This window comes from Astatotilapia calliptera, chromosome 23 (genome assembly GCF_964374335.1).
Source record: "Astatotilapia calliptera chromosome 23, fAstCal68.1, whole genome shotgun sequence".
Lineage (NCBI taxonomy): Eukaryota > Metazoa > Chordata > Actinopteri > Cichliformes > Cichlidae > Astatotilapia > Astatotilapia calliptera.
In genome coordinates, this window is record NC_137443.1 from 47,170,892 (window position 1) to 47,194,715 (window position 23,824).

General features: G+C 40.1%; 1 protein-coding gene across 5 annotated transcripts in view; it reads left to right on the forward strand.

Moving 5' to 3' along the window:
• dmd (dystrophin) overlaps window positions 1-23,824 on the forward strand; it is a 262,554-nt gene that overhangs the window by 25,351 nt on the left and 213,379 nt on the right. For all 5 annotated transcript variants that reach the window (XM_080296865.1, XM_080296862.1, XM_080296864.1 and 2 more), the window contains exon 2: window positions 12,526-12,587. The gene's annotated coding sequence lies outside the window, so the exon portion shown is untranslated. The remainder of the gene's footprint in view (window positions 1-12,525; window positions 12,588-23,824) is intronic.

Here is a 23,824-nt window from a genome sequence, read left to right on the forward strand (position 1 = left end):
TCCCCAAGGCTGTTGCCAGCCTGTCAGCCCTAGACAGTGTGTTAAGTCTGCCATTTTTTAGGGTTTCTTTTGCTCAGATCTTGGCTTCTGAAAATTTTACTTTGGCATGCCCAAGTCCTGGAAACTGCCCAGCTGTTCATTCTTGGGAGCAGCCATTTAACATGATTTTCTTTTGATTGTATTACGAAGTCGGAGTACCCGGAGAAAACCCACACAGGCAGGGAGAACATGCAAAGGCCACACAGCAAGACCCCAAATGGCCAGCAAATTCAAACTTGTTACAGCAGCTGTGAAAGACTTGGTATCATTCTGTTGCTGCCTGTATAAAAAGAGCTGTTTGGAGGAAATTAAGGCTACGTCAAATCTCATTCATCTTGCAATGCTTAAAAGAGATGACATGCACTAACTAAAAAGAGAGATGATGACCTTATTCTGGGAACAGTACCATCCAAGTCTCACTTATGACAGATAGTTCTATGGTGGTTCTGGAATGACAGGATTTGGATTGCGCCCACAAAGCTTTCAATCCGGTCGTTCAGTCTGACGTCACTAGCCGTGTCTGGGCCTAAACTCCGCTGCAGGTCCATATATCAAACGATCACTATGGCATTACTGAGAGTTGAAAAACTGTCTAAAGTCTTTCATCTTTAATAAAATGATCAGCGTTCTGCTCTACCAGGTGTAACTATTGAGTTTAACATCCAGGCATCCATGAAAACGGAATTTATGACATTTAACGGAGTTAGAAGTTAGCAGGGAGTTAGCTCACTAGCTTCTATCTAAATACAATATAGCATGTCCTGACTGCGGGGTTTTGGAAACAAATTAAAACGTACAGCTCTGCTATCACTTCCAGCATAAATGAAGACAGAAAACTAAACAGCAGTGACGTTTGTAGGGTTACTGAAGTTGGGCTAGCTGCTATATAATGATGTGCTACGTGACCGCTAGCGACACAGCTATGTTAGCATAATATAAACAAGCTAACTGTTTTTCCACTCGATAAAAGTTAACGTGAGTGTTCTCGGTGGTCAGGAACAAATGTAATCGCATGGCAGGATGCTGTAAAAGGACCAAACTTCAGCCAGGAGAACAACTGAGATAATCCATCCACAATACGAGGTTAGTCATTCATATACTGCTGCATGGGCTGGGCTGCAGTTACATCCTAAGGTTTTAAAAACTGAGCTTAAATAAATGATTAGTGGTAATAAAAGCCGAGGGAGGTCAACAGTGATCACTGACTGTTTTAGGAGCTTTTTGAGATCAAATAGAAGAAAATACATAACATTAAACATGTTAACAACACAAAAGCCATATTAAACGCAGACTACTTTAGACCCGGAAGTAGGATTCGTCACGTCATCACTGAACAACCGGATAGGCTAAACTTCCTCAATGTGTTAAACAGACAGTGGGAGGGAGCCTATGTCAGGTGACGCTAACAAGCATAGTCATGCATGCAAAAACAATATTCCACAACTTGACCAGTGTTCAGCTTTGTTAAATGACTTTTATCCTCCACTACAATCCTGGAAGACAGAGACAGCAAAGATCACATCTCCAGCTTAGCTGTTAAGTAGTTGACTTTTTTTTTTTTTAAATCCTTTATTTATCCAGGTAAAAAAATCTCATTGAGATTAAAAATCTCATTTCCAAGAGAAACCTGGCATCATAGCAACAAAAGTCACATACCACATAGGTATATAACATTTAAAACAAATACAATATCCCATACAAACATGTGTAAAATATACAATAACAGATCAAATTAAGAGTACATTAAAAACAATCACACTGAGTAAAAGTCTCTCATCTCATGTGCATTATGTGCAGATTTGCCTTCCCTCTTGGTCATTAATTGATTGTGTTCACCTGTGCCTTGTTTTACCCAGCTGCGTCTGTGTCCTTGATTACCTCATATGTACTTAAGCCCTCAGATTTCCTTAGTTCTTTGTTGTGTCGTACTGTTTGTCTGAGTGATTGTCTGCTTTCTTTCATCACCATCCATTGACTTGCATTCCTAAACTTTAACAAATTCTTGACCTGAATGTTGATGTCCTGGTCCTTTGGAATTGTGGATTCAAGTCCACCTACATTAAATCTAAATCACATGAACTGACTGGCCCTTTTACTTTGGCTTTGCTATTTGATGACTACTGAGACATGTAAACAAAAACTGTAGTGGGGTGACAAGGGTGTCATGTTGCAGTTTAACCCTTTAAAGCCGGTCAGAGCGGCACGCTCTGTTTTGCGTAACTATTTTTAAATCCCGGTAGCTCTGCAACCACGTAAGCTAGCGCAATAATTTTTTTTGCATATGAAACCGGAGCAGTTGTACTTGCATCTTATGGCATCAGCTTGTCCTCGGTCACAGTTTCCTTCCACATAAAGCTTTGCAAAAACTGCATAAAAAGCGCTTGCAGCAACAAAAACATAATATTCCAGAAACACGCTTTGCCGATCCGATCAGCTGTTCATAACACTTCCTACGTCCATCAGCGTGAACTTTCGCATGTCCGCCATGACCTGCCCGAAACTGGAAGTGACATCATTTTTGCGGAAACGTAGTTTTTTTTTTTTTACCATCAGGGCCTCATGAGCCTATACTGGTGTTTTTAAAAGTTATGTTTGACTTTATGACTTTCTGTGTCGTTTCTGGGATGCTTAGGACTCATATTGCACTGCTGGAAATAGTTTGTTTTGATGCATATGCTGCTATTTTGCAAATTTGCATTATAATATTTATTTTTGTTTTTCCTGCAGTATATAAAATTTGTGTAGTTCAAAAATAAAACTATGAAGACACTCAAAATAAATTTCCTGTGGTGGGAAACTTGTTTGTGCAACTTTTTTGTATTTACAGTTTTGAGGGATAAGCCTAACTAACTTTCTCTAACTAGAAATATATGTTAAAAAACAAAAATGATTTTCAATTTTTTTGTAGTTTATTGCACTTTTTTGCAATTTATGTAATTACTATGAACTTAATGCAGACATATTATATTACTACAAGATGTAAAAATATAATATGAGCTCTGGTGGACTTGGTTCTATGGTAGGTCTTAAAGGGTTAAAGATTGGCAGCCTTAAGTCAGTTCTGTGTTATAATTTGCATCTGCTTTTAGCTGAGGAGAGAAAGGGTTGTGCCTAAAGAGTGTATAGTAAAGCACTGCCCATCTGGAAAGCCCCTTAGATCCCCCACAAGATAATTAGGAAATAGAGATGCGAATTTCTGAAACCAAACTGGTCCTTTGGCTTGTCCCTTGAAGAAATGGTTAGCAAGAGAGAGCAAGGGAAAGGTGGAAAATGAAAAGGAAACATTTAGGGGGGGAAACTTAAGGGAGTGAAGAGGCACGGGGAAAGATGAACTAAAAAGGAGAGGAGAAGGAGATAGGACAGATGGGAATGGAGGAAGTGACCCCCTTTCTTATTTTAGTAACCGTTTTCTTAACGACATTTTCTAATGCCTGCATCAGCACTCAGCACACACTGCTGAAGTATATTTCACTGAGAAGCGTTGTATGCATAGCATACAAGATAAACTTGAATTTGCTGATATATCCCATGTGTCAACTCAGGAGTTTGCAGCTTTGTTTTTACACTTAATAAATAGTTTGAAGTGTTCAACAAATCAAATCTGGATTTGACCAGTAGCTTATGGTCTTACTGTGTAGCATATAAATATTTCCAAGCTTTTATCACAAAAGCAAGAAGCAATTTTTTTCTACTTGTAAATCTGAAATTGTGTTTTCAGTAAAGTGCTAATGAGAATAAGGTGATAGTTTTGAATGTGTCTGTAAATTAATTCAAGTTAACTGAAGCAACATTTCTCTTTAATGCTTGGAATTCTCTCTTAGGCTTCCTGACAAACAAAACAGCGTGAGGAGAGATTACCTTTTCCATAAAGGAAAGTAATTGCAAGAAAGTCTGCTTTTATGAAGACATAAATTGGTGTGAGAACGATGGGCAATAAGGGAGGGACACTTTGTAGAACCATAAAAGGCATTATGATGGAGAGATGGCCTCTGCAAAATGTCAACAGGAATGATCACGACACTGAAAGGAAAACTGTATACACACCATCGTCCTGTGTTCTCTTTTTTCCCCCATGAATCTTCTCCCTGGATGTTACCTCTGTGTTTGTGTCACTCTCTCATGCATCAGTGTGTGCTTTCATATGTGCTTAATCCACATTTATAGTTAGGTTAATCCTTACCTGGAAAAGAGCACACTGGGTTAATCTGGAACATGTGGGAGCTGCGTCATTTGACACACACATAACACACGATGCACTGAAAGACACAGATGCAGGAAATGATGCAACGGCACAAAATGGCCTTAATATAGTTTTAAATATGTACACAGGTGTTTGTAAATACAACTAAAGACACTAAATTTAATTCCACTTTAGGAACAAATTTGTTTTTGCTTTTTAAACAGAAATATGACAATAACATGAGGAATAATTATTTTCTTATGTAATGCTGCAGTTAGCTACAAAACTGTCAGAGGTTATTTTAGTTATTTGGGCAGTAAGTGAGTTTGTCTGTACGACCAGTGCTTGATCACTAATGTTAGAAAGCAAGTAGCTAATCCCAGGAGGACAAACTATATGTATATATAATTTGCATATATTGTGTCTGCATAGTAGACATTTTTCCTTCAGCTTTGGATGACTGAAACAGAAGGTATTTCATAATCCTAAACTGACACGAGAAAAATACTGTTGCCAACTCTAGAAGAGGACAGCTGCCTTTGTCATGAAAAACCCAAAAAGCAAAGTCAAGATGGATTTAAACAAACAAAAAGCAAACCTTTAACAAATCCAGGTGATGAAAGAAAGCAGACAATCACTCAGGCAAACAGTACGACACAACAAAGAACTAAGGAGATCTGAGGGCTCAAGTACATATGAGGTAATCAAGGACACAGACGCAGCTGGGTAAAACAAGGCACAGGTGAACACAATCAATTAACGACCAAGAGGGAAGGCAATCTGAACATAATGCACATGAGATGAGAGACTATCAAAATAAAACAGGAAGCCTAATACGCTGAGACAGGGACTAAAACACTTAAACTTGACAGACCAAAGTAAACACAAAGACAAAACTGACTAAACAGAAACAGTCTAAGCACAGAGAGCAGAGGAAAGGAAAAACCTGAGAACAAATAAAGCAACCAATGCAAAATAATATTCGCCTGAAAACTGCAAAAAAGAATCAAACAGAAGATATCAACAGAAGACTGACGGTCCAAAACTGAAAACCCTGGGTAAAAAACCCAGGATCATGACACCTTTAGAAAAAAATCTTATTTTAATTATTTTATGTTTTGAATTGCTTCCTTTTATAGTTTAAATCATCGTGTTACAAAATCTTTTTTTTTTCATTATCATTTTCTTTTTTACTGAAGCAAAAATTAACATAGTCCACATTTCCTGTTTTTTTTTTTTTTTAATCAATTTGTCTAAGAACTGGATGATCGATAACCTGAGACGAGATAATCCTCCAGTAGACTGACAAGCCCAGTGCAAACATAACAGTGAGCAGAAGCAGTGGTATAATGCAGAGACATGTATCCAGTGTATTCTGTCAATTGAACAGCAGTTGGCTTGAATTTTGAGTAGAGGGATAAAATAGGAATACTCAGTTCAGCCTGTTGTTGCTTTAGCAGGTGCAATGGCTTTAGTTACTCCGGTCTGTTAATGGATTTGTAGCTGTGTGAGAATTTGAGTGTCAAATTGTTGAGTTGCGAAGTAGCAGCGAAATAAATATCGCTGCTCTCCAGTCACATTTTCTGTGTTGGCTCTGTTTGTCTGTCGGTGACACACACGCACACACACATCGCTTTGTGTTTCACACAGACGCAGTAAGACGTTACACCCTTTCCCACACAATCTTTATAGTCTCTCACACACTCGCACAGTAACATACGTTTTCATGAAGGGGTGTTTGATGTACAGTCTAACAGGGTTTCACTTCACTCATTTCTCTTTGTAATACACATTTTTATTCCTCCTGCTGTCTATTTATCATCATCTTTATTATCTATTTGGGGTTTTTTTTTGCATTCTGCCTATTTTTCCCTTCCTCATGTCCTCTTATAGGCATGGTAGATATCCCAGCTTTGTTTTTGCCTTCTTCCTGTTCTTGGTTGCTTGTATGGATTATTAGGGCCACGTTAAGAAAAAAAAAATAGTGTGGATTATTTTGAGATTGTACTTCAGAATTGGTTTTAGTTACAGCAGAAAAACACAGTGTGGTGATAAGTGTAAGGACATTGAAAAGATGGTGCAGAAAGCAGCATCTGGTCACAAGGAAAAAACACACAAACTTGGCTTGATTTGTGCAACATGAAATGGCCAGGAAGGGAGAGATGCAAGAATATGGATGATACAGCCTCTTATTAAGAGGATGCATGTTGTATCACAAGAGACGATAGGACAGCTAATCAGTTTGGTTCACGATCTCACCTGCACAGTTTGTAGAGCGTGTAGTAGCTGTGGCAGTTGTTTGGCTTGAAATGACAACTGAAATCTCCACATTTGTTTTTCTCAAAATAATATTTAAACTTTAATCTCAAAATTGTGAATTTAATATTAAAATGGACACTGATTTTATTCACTCCACAACTCTTTTGTAAACATGGTTATGTCTACTCTAATGAGTTTTCTTGATTGGAAATTCTTTGCTTTTAATATTTCAAATGCTTTTTTTATGGTTTTGCACTAAATGTTTATCTTTTGTCTTTTTCAACTAATGAATTTTGTGAGTCACATTGTAATGGAAAAGTCTGGCCCAAGGCTCTATTTTTGCATCCTATTGTAGGGTGGCAGTTGGAAGACATTTTTTAATAAAGGAGGGTAAAAGTCAAAAGTGTCTCTTTCCCTCTAGAGCTCAGGACATTTCCTGTCTGTCTTTGTCTTTTTTTCCACATGCCCTTTTCTTTTTCTTTTCATCCTTCCTCTCTCTCCTCCTGCTCCCTGCCTGCAGATGATTGGTATCAGTTCCACATTATGGAGCCTATAAATGTACTTTTTCCTGGAAAGCTACACACACACACACACACACACACACACACACACACACACACAGGCAGATGCAAAACACTTGCACACACAGATCCAAAATGCACTCTCAGTCTCACACATTGCAGACATAAATACACTCACAGGGTATAGCAGTGACTTGCCCCATCTGTGCTTTTTTTCTTGCTGAAGATAAAAATGCTGGATTATGTCTGTGGCAGCCTTTGAAAATTTAACACACGTGCACATTTCTACACATTTTGTACTGACACTTACTTTTATTGCGGAGGCTATTTTTGACATTGATGTGAACATAAGCTTGCAATCCTTTACTCTCACTTCCTAGTTATTGCCCCCTCTCATTCTTTTCTTCTGTTTTCCATTCTTCTCGTGTCATTGTGTCTTTCCCTCTCTGTCTTACTTCTCTTCATCAAGTCTTCCCCATCTGATCTCTCGGTAATGACCTGATCTGATTTGATTTGGTCTCATATTCCTTTCCCTGGCTAATAGCCATTACTGTTGCTAGGCAGCTGGGATCAAAACATTGGCAAACATGGCTGTTGCACAGGACCACTCCGACTGTGGAAACAGATCACTTATTTGCCTTGCCAGGTTTCTTTGCCATCACGCAGTTCAAGAAAAGCATTTTATTCTAATAAATGCAAGTTCAAGGCAGATATGGAAATGAGTTGATCATTATTTCATGTCAATGTGATCTTTGCTCTTTAGCTATGTTATGCTTCCAACTTATTATCTGTATTTAACACATTAGTGCTAAATATAGATAGCTATTTTATAATTACCATTTTCATATCAGTGCTGGGTGATTTATGTCTCAGGGACATGCTTGAAAATACAGTGTTATCGCTGGAACTCAGCTTACTCTCAGAACACAAATACACTAGGAATGCTAGGAACTGAATTTACTACATCAAGGGGAACCAGGACACTAGAAAGACAAGAGGGTGTGGGAACCATGAGGGAGGCTGCCACAAAGAGCAAAGGGAGACAGGGAGATAATATATCCACATAAAATGACAAGGGAACAGGCAACAGGTGGGGAACATGGTTGAACAGAATTAAAGAAGTTAAACTGAAAATGACATACATGGGACAAGGACCTACCAAAGTAAAACAGGAAGTAGCTAAAACCGGGGCCTAAACTTAGGCTACGTCCACACGTACACGGGTATTTTTGAAAACGGAGATTTTCCGTTTTCATTTTAAAAAATAATCCGGTCCACACGTAAAGGCAGAAATGAAGGAAAACGCTGCTAGGAACATGCCAAAGCAACAGGTGGCGATATATTCCTAACCGGGCAGAAATGTTGGCCAATCAGAAGTCTAGAAGCCTCAGTGGGAAAGAGTAAACAAAGATGGCGCATGTGTAACTGTGTGTGTATATGTAAGCATTTAAACACTGCAGAGAGTACAATTAACAGTATTGTAGAAATTCATTTCACCGAAAGAATAACGTGGCGCACAGTGTGACGTCAAAAAATGCGCACACCTTTGACGCTGCGTTTTCTCCGTTTTCCTCGTCCACACATAAATGCAAAAATGGAGTTTTCGAAAATATCCACCCTGGCAGGCGTTTTTAGAAATCTCCGTTTTCAGTGACCGCAAACGCCGTTTACGTGTGGACGAAAGGTGCAAACGCATAGAAAAATCTGCGTTTTCAAAAATACCCGGGTACGTGTGGACATAGCCTTAGACATACAACTTGACAGAACTAAAAAGGGAACCCAGGCAACCACAGAGACAGGACACACAGACCACTCAGAAACAGGGACACGACTAGGGAGCCAAGACTGACTTCACAAGGAAATACAAAGGAAGGACAAAACACAGGGACGAGACAAAGGAAACAAGAAGGGAAATGAGTAGAAGACCTAGATGTGACAGGACTAAACAAAAAGGAAAAGAGCAACTGAAAGAGAGGAATAAAGCAAAGGTAACCAATACTAAGCAAACCAGGACTCTCATAATGTGACTATGGTAAAGAGTTATAGCTCTACGATAATAACTTGAGCTTGTGCAAGCTAAGTGATATAGAAGCACCCCTTGCCTGATGTTAAATTAATTTCCATTAAAATAGAAGGAGATTGCATTACCTGTGTAAGAAATTACAGCTTATTTATGGAAATATAGTATTTTTTCACCTTCACCTTCCATTCAGCTCAGTTGTTTTCACATATTTTGATGGGAAATTATTTTAGCACCACTGAGGGGAAACTTTAACACACTAAGTTGAGGTATTGTTTCAACCTGGGTCATATTATCCTAGACTCTCATCCTGCATCAGCCACGTCTACTCAAAGTTACACTCCAATAAAACAAAAGTTAAAGTGATGAATGGTAATTCAGCATGGCCCATCCATCAGTCCCACAGGAAGTCATTATTTTGCAATTTACAATTTTTATGAACTAATAACTTCACCTTGGGGGGGTTCAGCCATTTTTCTGTGTATGTTACATCAATAACTTGCAAATCTTCTGCCACTTTCTGAATCACTGTTTAGAGGAAGTTTTCACATTTCCTTGTGAATTTTCAAATTATGCTTCCACCACATGAATGCTTGTAAAATGGATCTTCTTAGTAAAGGAGGTCATCACACTGACATTCAAAACAAACACACTTTTTACCAGTTCATGCAAATGAATTGTGTATGGTATACTTTTATTCCTATTTGCATCAAATTGGTTAAAAATGCCTCGGCGGGGGAAGGAGCACCCGGGGTTTTGGCAGCACGGTGGCATGGTGGTTAGCACTGTTGCCGCACAGCAAGAAGGTCCTGAGTTCAATTCCACCATCAGGCCGGGGTCTTTCTGTGTGGAGTTTGCATGTTCTCCCCGTGTTTGCGTGGGTTCCCTCCGGGTACTCCGGCTTCCTCCCACCGTCCAAAGACATGCAGCTTGTGGGGATAGGTTAATTGGATAATCCAAATTGCCACTAGGTGTGAATGTGCGAGTGAATGTGAGTGCGAATGGTTGTCTGGCCCTGTGTGTTGGCCCTGCGACAGACTGGCAACCTGTCCAGGGTGTACCCCGCCTTTCGCCCTATGACAGCTGGGATAGGCTCCAGCGCCCCCCGCGACCCTGAAAAGGATAAGCGGAAGCGAATGGATGGATGGTTAAAAATGCATTTTAAGGTCATGTTATGATTAGTTAGATGAAGAAAGAATCCTTGTGTCACTTGTTAGATGTTATTCTGTTATCTCCCGGTTGCTGCTTTTATAAAGCAGTTACTGATTTACTACATTCGGTATTTTTTTATTTGATTTTTTACTTTATTCTTGGACTTAACCAATGAGAGACAAAAAGAATGTTTCCAGGTGTGTGTGTGTGTGTGTGTGTGTGTGTGTGTGTGTGTGTGTGTGTGTGTGTGTGTGTGTGTGTGTGTGTGTGTGTGTGTGTGTGTGTGTGTGTGTGTGTGTGCGCGTGTGTGTGCGCGTGTGCGTGTATTCTGTTATTACCCACATCTTTACCTTTTTTTTGTTTGTTTGTTTGTTTTTTACCTCTGATTATTTCAAGCCTCATTAGTTTCATTTACTGGGATCTTAGCTGGTTTCCATTGCAATGACAATAACATTCCAGTTTCTTTCAAGGTAACTAGCTTAGAAACTGTTCAAAGTACAAAGTTTTGGATCCACTTGTATCCCTGTATGTCTAGTTTCACCAGACTCGACGGGCAAAACATCTGATTTGATGTTGCTGCTCAGTTTAATTAACTGTTACAGCCATTTTCCACATAGTCCTCTATTTTAAAGGTTCAAAATGAGTTGGACAAATAGAAAATAGTTTTTAAACGTTGCTGGTTGCTCTACTGGAGTGAGATCATGTGACTGACTTGGTAATTGAACATTTCTTTGCCTGGAGAAACTCTTGGGTTGTGTTTCTAGCATGCTTTGGGTCATTATCCCTCTGCACTGTGAAGTACTGTCCAATCACTTTTGCAGCACTGAGCAAAGTCTATAACCCTGCACGCTTTAGAATTCATTCTGCTATTTAAAGATGAAAGTACATATTTAGTGTGCAAGCATTTATGTTGGAAATTTGCTATTTGATTTTGAAAATGACCCAGGCACTTATTTCTCTTTTATATCCCCTGAAGCTGTCAACACAAACAGTAAAACCTTTGATTTGAACCACACAAACACACAGTGACAACAAAAACATAAACTTTATACATAAGACTGCTGCTTTTAAACTGAAGGCTGGAACCAATCTAGTCTTTGGTCATCAATGTCAAAATAATCCTCTGTCTTCTTTTTGTCTTTGTGTCCTTCAGCTGTCTTTTCATATTGTCTGCTCTGTTTTCTGCCTTTAATTGCCTTGTCTAAACTGTTTTCAATCTTTTTTCTCCTCGAGAGGCTTCATTTTAACTGTTCTCTCTTTCCCTACATCTTTCCTTTTTTATCACTTCTATGCATGATTTTCTCCACCGCTTTTTGTCACTTTTTCTAAATTAAGATGGAGCTATTAAGGCTGGATTCCCTTTAATGAGATGCAGTATGCAGAAGTAGCTGTGTTCATGAATCATAGGTGTGTGTGTGTGTGTGTGTGTGTGTGTGTGTGTGTGTGTGTGTGTGTGTGTGTGTGTGTGTGTGTGTGTGTGTGTGTGTGTGTGTGCGCGCACATGTAAATCAGTTCTAAATTAGGTTTAGTTTAAGAGGACTATTGGTCATGGCCTTTCTCTCCCAGTGTGCAGACTTATATGTGCATTTACACACAGTTATTGCACAAACACAAAGGTTGAAGCTGAAAGCAGAGGCAGTCCCTGGACCCCAGGTCTCATGGTGTCCTTAAAGGAAATTTAAAAATCATCTTATTAACGTACATTTAGGACAGATTTTTAAAAATCAGTGATTAATTTAAAGATTTAAAGATAATCTAACTGTGGACAGTCATGCAGTTGATTACAATTAAACATTAAATACAGATTTCTGAGGATAAATTCAGATGAATTTGTGCTCAGGAGCAGAGGTCTTCCTTTCTTGGGGCTGTCATCATGTGAGTCAGTTTCCACATTATGCATGCTGCACACCACACGGCAGTTAAGCTTCAAATTTAAAAAAGGAAAATTCCAGTGGAATAACCCAGGTTTAAAGTCTTTAACAAGAATCTCACCAAGCCGTTTTACTCCAAGTGAGAAAGGCATGTGAAACCAAATCAAATATGTGGCTCATCGAGAAAAACATTTCCACAGAACTCAGGTTAACAGTGACCACCTTTGATGCTGTTGGCCAACAGGATGTGGTGGGAACAGTGCTGCTGCCGGCAAAAGACAAAGGAAGAGAAGATGGGAAAGGTGTGATCTGAGGCAGCAAGAGAGAAGAAAGGCAGGATTGTAGAATTGAAAACGACTGTCAGACAGTATCATGAGCGTGATGTTAGTTAGCAGTAAAAAAAGGAATTTTGGAGTAACGCAAACGGATTCTTTTCCTTTTCTTTTTCCTAACTCTGTCTTTTTATTTTTTTCACCCCGACAGATGAAAGAGAAGACGTTCAGAAGAAGACTTTCACAAAATGGGTAAACTCACAATTGGCTAAGGTAAGAGAGCTTCCTGCGTCTCTAACTTGCACCTGCACACCTTACACCCAGTGAGAAGTCATTTCATCAGTATTAAATAGTATCCATCTCTTGCAAGCACATCTTGGGTCTTTAGTAGGTTGAGCTCTGTGAATTCATCATCTTTTCTGTATTGACATTCTGGTTTCACATGTAAGGTTCCAACAACCCTGTGAATGAACCAGGATAGTGTTTTTCATAACTGGTAACATTATATCCAGTTTGATCTATGATAACATTTACATATGAATATGAATACATATAGATATGATGATAAAGAAGCTTTAGAACCATGTTGCATTAATCAGTTATTCTCCAGATGAGCTTTTCTGTGGTGAGTCATTTAAGCTGACTTTGGAGATCATGATTACATTCATACCAAATAACATTTATGGTTTCACAGATAAAGAAATGTCAGAATCTCAGCTAAAAGCTCACCATTTCCAGGACCACTAAACACCACTAGAACAACAAAAAATTAAAGAGCAGGTAAAAAGATTCTGCAAAAAGATGTAAACACAAATTTCCCCCATTCACCCAATGACGCACACAAACAATGTCTCTGCTGAAAGCACAGATCTCTGTAGAGTTAAATCTACTAAAAGATCTATCATCTAATAAAACCTCCCACACTTGTAAAAAGTCTCACAAGTGTTAGCTTTACTTTGATACCAACATAGATTTAAACAGGGTTTGTAATTGTAGAGAAATAATAAATTCATTTTGGTCATGTCTCAACCTCAAAAGGCTCCTAGTGTTACAAAGGTTATGAAGAGAGGTCATGATCCATTAGCACCTGCATAGCTCCAGGAAAGAGCACTACAGATGTAATATTTGCTTTGTGTTCTGTCCAGACAAGCATGGCAAGCAGAGCAGTGCTTGCTGAGTCAAATCTAAAAATAGACAGAAATTAAAACATACCAAATTGGATGCTATCTCTCTCCTTTAATCTCGAATAGCTTAAACTTAAAATAAAGGAGAAAGCCAAATTTCTCCTTTTAGCTCAAACTACATAAACAAAAAGCTTCTCACCTGATTTGATCTTTCACTTAAATTACTATCATGCTGTGGCTGCAATTGGCTATTGTTGCTGAAGCACACTATCCCTTTGTTCCCGTTTGAAACTGCTGCGTGTCTTTGTTTCATGGGCAAGCCAACCTTTTTAGTTTGATCGTGGGCATCAGATGTGATGGGAGAGGTCTTTAGTACCTGGTAGACCGGGAATGATATGGCCCCGAAGGGCACTCCTGGATTCCAAGGTCTGCCGTCTTATACTAATTCATTGGACTTTCACCATAAAATACTTTTAAAAAGTGGGTAGGTCACTCTGTATAGAGATAATGATTGAGTGGAAACAGTGGATTTGTCTGCATTATAGCCCTGGGCCTTACTAACTGGAAAACACTTTGCTTTAAACATTGTTCCGACTTTTTTTGGAAATTACTTTTAAACTTTTCTTCCAAGTCCTCAATATAGAGTTCAAGCTGCATAGCTGGTTATGAAAATATCACAAATGTTTGAAATGAGCTCAGTCTTAAATATCTTTAGCATTAATGTTAATCCATAAAACTCTCTGCTTGTCTTTGTGTCAAAGTCACTGCATGCTACTGGTTGGTGGACAAATATAGAGGAGGTCAGAAGGAGTTGCACAGTAGAGAATCCATATGGTTTCACACTAAGAGAGAGAAACTGTGGTGCTGTGAGGAAGTCAGGAGTACGAGAGACGTATGTGAGGATAGTGCACGACATGTATGAGCTGGTGAGGTGTGCAATAGGAGTCAAGGTGGAGGTCTGATTACATCAGGGATTGACTCTTAGCCCCTTTTTGTTTGCAGTGGTGATGGACAGGATGACTGATGATGACAGGCAGGAGTCTGTGGTAGTAAAGATAGTAGTAGATGGCACTGATTTGTTTGAGCAAGTGAAAGAGATTCTGGAGGTATGTTCTGGAGAGACTATGGCTTATTGTCACAGCATCATGTTAGTCAACACAACATTTTGTAATGGCAGCTCTGCAATTGAAGATGCATTTGAGGTTGCTGTTCTTGATGCTGAGTTTTTTTTACCTCCCCAAAAAATATTATATACACATTTACATTTACAGGATGTAGCTGCACTGTTGTTGTGAGCACTGATACTTACCATAAAAAATGTGATCTCATTAACAGAACTTGGCAACAGTTGGTTCAATAATTAATTAACCAATATTTGGGGGTAATATTGGGGTTGTTGGCGACAGTGGGAAGGAAAAACTCTCTTTTAACAGGAAGAAACCTCGGCAGAACCAGACAATCATCCCTATGTTGTAGAAAGTAAAGATGTAGTTTCCTGGTTTTATTAATTTTGAGAATTCTTCACACTTCACACCCAGAAGGTTCTGGGTTTGAAACCAACATCCTGGTGGGGGTCTTTCTGTATGGCTTCTGCATGGTCTCCCTGTTCCTGCATAGGTTATTTCCATGTATTCCAGCTTCCGCTCATGGTTCTGTGTCAAACCTTGTTGGAATAAGATTAAGATGCCACATTTGATTCATTCCTGTCATGGGCCCAGAGGGATAAACCATGGTTTTAAAGTTGAAGTGTTAATTCAAAGTAAACCTTAATTGCTTTTCTTCCTGTGCTTCTCAACTTTTTGCCATTACCCATAACTACCACAGTTATGTGGAATATGCTCTGCACTACATTATATTGAACTTTTTTCACTATTTAGATACAGCTTTACTTTTTTAAGAAATCAAGCTTTTTCCTGTGAGTTCCCAGGCCGGTAGGGAGGTCATTGTGAACCCAATGTAAAAGTTTTTGTATGTTAGCTACCCAATAGTAGTGTCTAAAATTGGGCAGACCAAGACCACCATCATTTTTAGAGGACTGAAGAACAGACTTACAAACTCTAGCTTGTTTCCCTCCCCATATGAAATGTGACAGGATTTTTTCTAACTTGTCGAAGAATGCTTTAGTAAGAAGAATGGGGACATGTTGAAAAAGATGCAATAATTTGGGGAGGACATTCATCTTTGTCAGATTAACTCTTCCTGCCACTGACAATGGTAGTGAAGTCCGATGGTCACAGTCTTTCTCGTTGTCTAGTAGGGATAGCAAATTCTCCCTCATCATTTTAGGTATAGAAGAAGAAATAAAATTAAAAAGCGATATTTAAATCAGTTTCTGTACACTTAAAGGGTACTATTGAGTGGGGAAGAGCTCGGGCCAGGGAGTTGAGGGGTTGCATCTCGCTTTTTTGATAATTGAGCTTATACCCTGACAGTGTACCATATTGGTCCAGTATGTTAAAAAGCACCGGGAATGAGTTTAGAGGGTCAGAAATGTACAAGAGCAAGTCGTCTGCATAAAGTGAGAGTTTGTGGGTTACACCGAACCTCGTAATGCCTTTAAATATACCCTCTGAACGCAGCCATATTGCGAGAGGCTTAATAGCAATGGCGATTAAGAGGGGTGAGAGAGGGCACCCTTGCTTAGTCCCCCTCTCAAGTGGAAAAGGCGAAGACAAGTTGTTGTTAGCATGAATACAGGTGGATGGCGAGGAATATTGTAACTTAACCCAGAGAATAAAGTCAACCGCCAAGCCAAACCTATCCATCACCTCATAGACTAAGCTCCACTCGAAGCGGTCGAAAGCTTTCTCCACGTCGAGAGATACCACAACCACTGGAACTGAATTGCACGACGTATGGATAATATTCAAAAGAGGTGTCTTGAATTGTCATATGAGTGCCTGAGGTGGAGAGCTTGAAGTGTACAGATCGCAATAGAAACGAACAAATACTTCATTAATTCCCTCTGGGTCCGATATTATGTTGCCAGTAGCAGACTTGACCTTGCATGGGCTTGATAGGCCAGAAGTTTCCCTGCCTTATCATCGAATTCAAAAAAGCGTGGCTTTGTCTTAATTAATTGAACAATACCCACATAGCAGGCAGGTCTGACCCAGATCTGGTGTCATGCCGGCACTGCTGGCTGACTTCTGGCATAGTTAGTGATTTGTCATCCAGATATGGGCCAGGCCTGGCATAGATGGCACAGTTTATGTGATGGCATGATACATCTGGCCTGATTGTGGTTTGCTTTATGTGGCCCAGGCTCATAGAAAATAGGTCTGGACTGGATCCGTCATCAAGCTGACACTTCATGTCAACCAGATGTGGGCCAGGTCTGGCAATGAGGCACTATTTATGTTCCTATTTTAGTTAGAAGACCCAAATGCCATGTTGCAATACTATACTGCTATGGTAGCCAACGTTTCAAATGTAGGTTTGACAGGTTTGTGAGTGTACACTTTATCCAAAACCTAGTGAGAGTTTGCTCATGTCTACCACCGTGTGGCTGTAGCTCAGGAGGTAGAGCGGGTCACCTACTGATCGGAAGGATAGTGGTTCGATTCCTGGCTCCTCCAGTCTGCATGGTATGAATGTAGTTAGGAAGCACTCAGTTTAGTGAAAGTGTGTGTATGTGGCATGTTGTATAGAGCACTTTGAGTAATCGGGAGAGTAGAAAAGCGCCACGTAAGAAGCAGTCCATTCACTGTCAGAACAGAGTTCTGTCATGCTGTTTTTGCACTATTATGTTCCGGCACGTTGTTATTACATGGTTTGATTAAGGTACACATTAGGCTGACATCTGTGGCCAGAGCTGAAACTGTCCTGGGCCAGCACAGGACCAGCTGCGTGTTTGCAACTGGCCTTGTGCTGGCCCATGTGTGGGCCACCTCTGGCAAACCTGATTTGGGCCACCAAAGGGCCGTCATTCTTTGCGGAATGTGGGCCATGTGTAAGCACATTGTGTGGGCCAGATCCGGGCCATACCAATTTTGCCATGTGGTAGCTGTTGCGGTGGTGGTTAAATTGAGACTGGCTTGAAGTTTCAAAGGTTCTGTATATAAGCCACTTGAGTTCATTGAGTAAAGACAGACACATAATACGATACAATTGTTTCTTCTCCTTGTTAAATCACATAGAATTTAATCAGTATAATCTACATGTACTCTACGCACAAAAAGCTAAATTAAGGTGTTCAACACTTTGGTTAGCACAAAATTATATCTGCTAGTTCCATGCAAGAGGCAGTCATATTCCCAAAAATGTTTAAACACTGTATAGTTATTGTTTAAAGAAATAATACAAGCACCAGCTTAAGCTAAAGAATGTAAGTAGGTGGGTCTGGATACTCCAGATTAGAGCAGGGCAATATGACCAAAAATATTTATCACGATATACATTTGAAAATTTGCAATAATGATATAATTGACAATATAATTGACACTATACAAAATACTTTACAACTCCCCAACTTTATTAGTGCAAAAAAAAAAAAAATCAATGTATTTTCACTTAAACAAGCAGCTGTTTTTTTATGTGCATTAAAGTTATATAAAAATGTAACAGTGCAAATTCCTCGCTGACAGTTTAACCAAAAGGCGTTTCCAGTGGAAACTGGCCGACACATCCTCAGCACAACCATGTATAACATCCACAAAACAAGAGGTTAAAAAGAGGTTATACACACACAATAAGGTAACATTATGTTGAAGCACAGCACGTATCACTCCGCGAGGCTCCTGACTACGATAGCCGTAATGCTCCGACAATCTATCAAGCGGTGCGGCTTCGTAGCTTAGCAAAGTCGTACTGAAACATTTGACAGATTTTCGAGCGCCGTGTACATAAAATCGTTTTGAGGTCAGTAAACACAACTCATATATATATTCATTATAAGGCACACAATTCATACATAAGGCACACGGGATTATAAGGGGCACTGTGGATTTTCAGAAAAATCAAAGGATTGATTTTAAGTGTGCCGTGTTTTCCAAAAAACACGGTAATAACGACGGCCCGCTAGCATGCTCTACCAAAAATAGTGCTTTGTTGTGTATCTGACGGACGAAAGCTAAACCAGTTCCACACCACTGAAGCTGCAGCAGTTTTACAAACCAGTTCTCGTTTCATCCGTTTCATTTAACGATCCGCTTTCGCCCTTCTCATTCTCCGTTGCCGCCATGCTTTTTCCGCCATGTGCCTATGAAAACAAAGGCACTGCGCGCGTGCGTTTTACCCATATTCTATCGCGATATTTCATTTTCTTATCGTTGCCCAACATTATACTGGTATTACCGTGAACGGTATGATATGGCCCAGCCCTACTCCAGATTCTTACTAGTGTCCATTGACATTAATGAGAGATTAAATGGTGATTCTACAGTGACTGTAGGTGTGAATGTGAGCAAAAATAATTCTGTATGTATGTGGACAGATAAACCAACCATCCAACCAGCTCATTAACTCATCATTTTCACATCTTCATTTCATATGACAGCAGAATAGGTATAACTTTAGTCAGCAACCAACCACTGGTCGCTGCTTACCTCAGTAATGGAGTTAATAACTGAGATAGAGATAAGAGACATGGAGAAAACACCAACTAGACAAATGCAGTTTTAAAACAAGCCCAAAAACAGCATTTTTTTTGATGACTTTATAGACAAAATACATGCAAAGGGATTGGCAACTTTATCTGCTGTGTGCACAGGTAGCTGCTGCCACGCACAACTGTCTCACCATCTAATTCTGTTATGAATTGAGATATAGGTAAAGTCACAGAAACTGGACTTCAGATGTGGTTAAAAGTAGTCCCTTGGATGAAAGTTTTGTGGATTATGCCTACCCCACCCTGCCACCTTTGTTACATAGATTTCATCTGCCATAATGGCAGATGGTATTTTGTTAGAGAGAAATAAGTTCCCCTAAAATATAAATCACAATTGCATTTTGTTGTATGAGCACAAATTTTAGGAAGCAGGTTTGTTGTATTTTTAAGAGGTGTTGTTGGTGTGTTGTTGGCATGGTGAAGGAGATTTTGTGAATGTACTATGTATGCATGTTGGTGTGACAGTGTGAGTAAAGCTGTCAGAACCAATTCTTGTCATGAATCGCTGTGCGGCAGGCAGGAGTAGGACCCAAAATGCAGGACTCACAGGCACGAGGGAATGAACTCAAAACTCAGCTTTATTTGCTGGCAGAACAAACATATAAACTAAACCAAACTGGGAAACCACAAACTAAGAACTCACAGAGAGACACACAGGGAGATCCACACAGCAAGAGGGACGACGTCACGCTGAACAGAGGGAGACGCAGACAGAAATACACAGAGGGTTAACGAGGAAAGTGGGAACACACGGGGAACACAGGTGACACTGATAATCATAACGAGACAGGGCGGGGTGAACTGAACATGACATGTACGGGCGTGAGAGTCACAAAGTAAACAGGAAGTGCACAGAGGTTCAGACAGGAGGAGAGAGAGCACGGGGAAAACACAGACATAACGGGCTGGGGAAACATGAAACAACCACAAAGGGAGACGAGGGTTCATAAATACATAGAGGGCACACAGGGGGAAGAGAGAGCACGGGGAGAACTTAGACATAATGGGCAGGGGAAACATGGAATAAAACATAAGGAGAGACGAGGGCTCACAGATACACAGAGGGGCACACAGGGGGTAAAAGCCATGAAGGGAAAACACTTAGGGAACAACACAACAGGGCAACTCAGAAAACATGGCCTAAGCAAGGAACAAAATACAAACATACAAGAAAACTAAGAACACTGGGCCAACATGGCCCAGGACCATGACAATTCTAATCTTAGCCAAATGATTTAAAAATAGATCTCTTCTCTTCGATCTTATTTAATGGAGATAAAGAGATCTATTAAATAAGATCTGTAGAAGTAATAGAGCTTGAATTGAAATGTTATTTGTAATTAAACATGTCCTAATACTTTAATTACGCAAAACGAAAAGAAAACCATTCTATGTCCAGGTTAAGAGTGGTTGAGCGGTACCAGCTAGATGTAGATGTAGTGTCCTTGTATCTCCTCAGCTTGCTGCTGTATGTTGGGGTTTTTTTACCTGTGGATGACACTGTTGATTGTCTGCACCTTTGGGTCTGAAAACAGGTCTTGTCATTTGTGCTCATGTGCCAAACAAAGTTCAGAGTACCCAGCCTTCGTGGAGTCACTCGTGAGATGCTTGAGGGTGCTCAATCTGAGGACTCTGTCGTGCTACTGGAAGACTTAAATACTGGCCTGGGCAATGACAGTGAGGCCTGCTGGGGAGTAATCAGAAGGAATGGCCTGCTTGATCTAAACCTGAGATGGTGTTCTGGTATTGGACTTCGGTGCAAAACACAGTTTGTCTATAATAAACACCATGTTCAAATATAAGGGCCTCCATGAGCTGTGGATAAGCCGTGGAACCAGGACACCATAGGCTGGCAGAGGGCCTGGTCCTCAAAATCTTCAACTTCAGCAAAACATCAACAACATTCCGAGGAAGGCTGGGGACGCTGACCCCAAATGCACCTTGTTCCTCACCTTGATTGTAGAGGCCACTGCATGGAGCTGTAGCTGCAGGATGGTTGGTGGCTGTCATGGTGGGATCTCCTTCCCCCCTTTAATTTTCTCTTCCTTTCCGTTCTTCCTTTATTCTCTTAAAGTTTACATTGGTCTACATTTCCTGTTTTTCTCTCTCTTCTCTTCTTGCCCTTTTCTTCCCTTTTTGCTCTCCTCTCTTTCCTTTTTTTCTACCTGTCCTACATTTCGTTTACACGCCTTTCTTCTTGTTTCTTCATTTTCTTCCCCTTTCCTTCACCTCTCCCTTCCCATCCTGTTCTTTCCTTCGTATCCTTTTTTGTTCATCCATCCTCTCTTCACATTGAAATGGGAGAATATTTGTATGTAGGGGGCAAGGAAAAGTACATGTGGTTACCAAAGCATAATTAGCACCACTTCCTAGATAGATCAGTCTCTCTCTGTCTGTCATTCCCATATGGAAAAGATATTTATAAGTCTTATGAAGTTTGTATCTGTCTTGTGTGAAACTTGTATGAAAAGCATACAAGAGTGAAAACAGATATAAGATCCCTTGAAAAATTATATAAATGAAACTTGTATGTTTTGGATACTTACTAAAACAATATATCAAAGTAATGAGAAAGTGGCCACTTTCATGAGTAAATCATATAAGCCTTATATGATCACTATATCAAGTAGGCCACATCTTATGCAAGTCTTTCATAATTATTTTCTATTTCTTTTCCATGTGGGTACACACACACACACACACACACACACACACACACACACACACACACACACACACACACACACACACACACATTCTAATAGTTACTGAGTAGTGAGACAGTAGGTGGAGCAAACTAGATTACAGGAGGAGAAATTAGAGAAAACCAGGAAAGAGAGTATTGCAAAGAGATTTGGTACGAATAGAAAGAACTGGCAGTGAAGCACTATCATGTCTGATTTAAGTGTGATTTGCTGCTAAGCAAACCATAAAAAGAAGCACTGCATGAATATGAGGATCAGTCACCAACAGGAAACTGAATAGTTTTTTTTATACTTTCTTGTTTGCACCATATCTGTAAATTACTTCATATGCATTTACTCTTCTGATGCTTCCATTTCAAATTCAAATTTTATTTGTAACATACACAGTCATACACAGTACAATATGCAGTAAAATGCTTAGACAGCTGCTCGTGAGCTAAAATAAAAGACTATGAATAGGATAGAAAATAAATATGAAAATTAAAATAAAGGGTAAATTTAACTAGGAAAGAATAGAATAAAATATAAAAATTAAAGTTAAAAATAAAATAACTGTACAACAAAATACACAATATAGAAAATATATAAGAATATATGAAGAAATATAGAACAATAAGAACAATATATAAAAATATAGGACAATAAGAGCAGCTGTACGTGTAATAAATGGTAATGAAAGAAATGTAATGTCCAGGGTTGTGCAATCCACATATTTAAGTGTCCTGTGCAGTGCAAATATGACTAAAAGTGATTTATTTAAGTGACTTGTGATAGAGTGATTTGTGATTTGATTGGATGACCACGCAGTAGTTGTAGTTGTGCAGTGGCCACTAGTGTAAACAAATGTCCAGAAAGTCCAGTGTGTGTGTAAGAACTGTATGTGTGGGTCAGTACTGTGTGGTGGTGTGATTGAGAGACCGTATCGCCTGCGGGAAGAAGCTCCTCCTCAGTCTCTCTGTGTTGGTCTTCAGGGAGCGGAATCGCTTTCCTGACCTCAGCAGAGAGAACAGTCTGTTGTTGGGATGGCTGAGGTCCTTCACCATCTTCCTGGCCTTGGTGCGGCACCGCCTGCTGTAGATTGAGTGCAGGTCAGGGAGCTCGGAGCGGATGGTGCGCTCAGCTGACCGCACAACCCTCTGTAGAGCTCGTCTGTCCTGCATGGTGCTGTTCCCGAACCAGGTTAAGATGTTTCCCGTCAGGATGCTCTCTATGGTGCACGAGTAAAAGTTCCTGAGCACCTTGGAGGGCAGTTGGAAGTCTCTCAAGCGTCTGAGGTGGTAGAGACGCTGACGGGCCTTTTTCACCACGGTGTTGATGTGACAGGACCATGACAGGTCCTGCGTGATGTGAACTCCGAGGTATTTGAAGCTGTCCACTCTCTCCACTGGGCACTCGTTGATGACGGGGGTCTGGTAGTTCCTCTCCATTTTTAGCAATGACAATTTATTTATTTATATCTCCATTTACGGGGTGGCTGTAGCTCAGGTGGCAGAGCAGGTCAGCCACTAATCAGAAGGTCGGTGGTTCGATCCCAGGCTGCCTCCTGGCTGCATGCCAAATATCCTTGGGCAAGATACTAACCCCATGTTTGCCTACTGGTGGTGGTCAGAGGGCCCGGTGGCGCCTGTGTCCGGCAGCCTCGCCTCTGTCAGTGCGCCCCAGGGCAGCTGTGGCTACAATGTAGCTTGCCATCGCCAGTGTGTGCGTGAATGGGTGAATGACTGAATGTAGTGTAAAGCGCTATACAAATGCAGGCCATTTACCATTTACCATTAGTTGTTTATTATATAAGCATGGGAAGTGGGCAGGACCTGAGATCAACTTTTCTCAATGTGTAGTGACTACCAATAAGAATGATGAATACTATTTATTTACATATAGTAGTAAGTACTTTAGAAGGTCTCCTAGACAACCCAAGCTGGAAAGCCAGCTTATAGACACGTGGCCTTATACTCCTGGGACTGGTAATTTGTCTGAGTCAGAGCTAACTAGAAGGAGAAAATGTGTCACAGATCAACTTACTCCATCCATCCATCTTCTTCCACTTATCCGGTTCAAGGTCACAGTACTCCA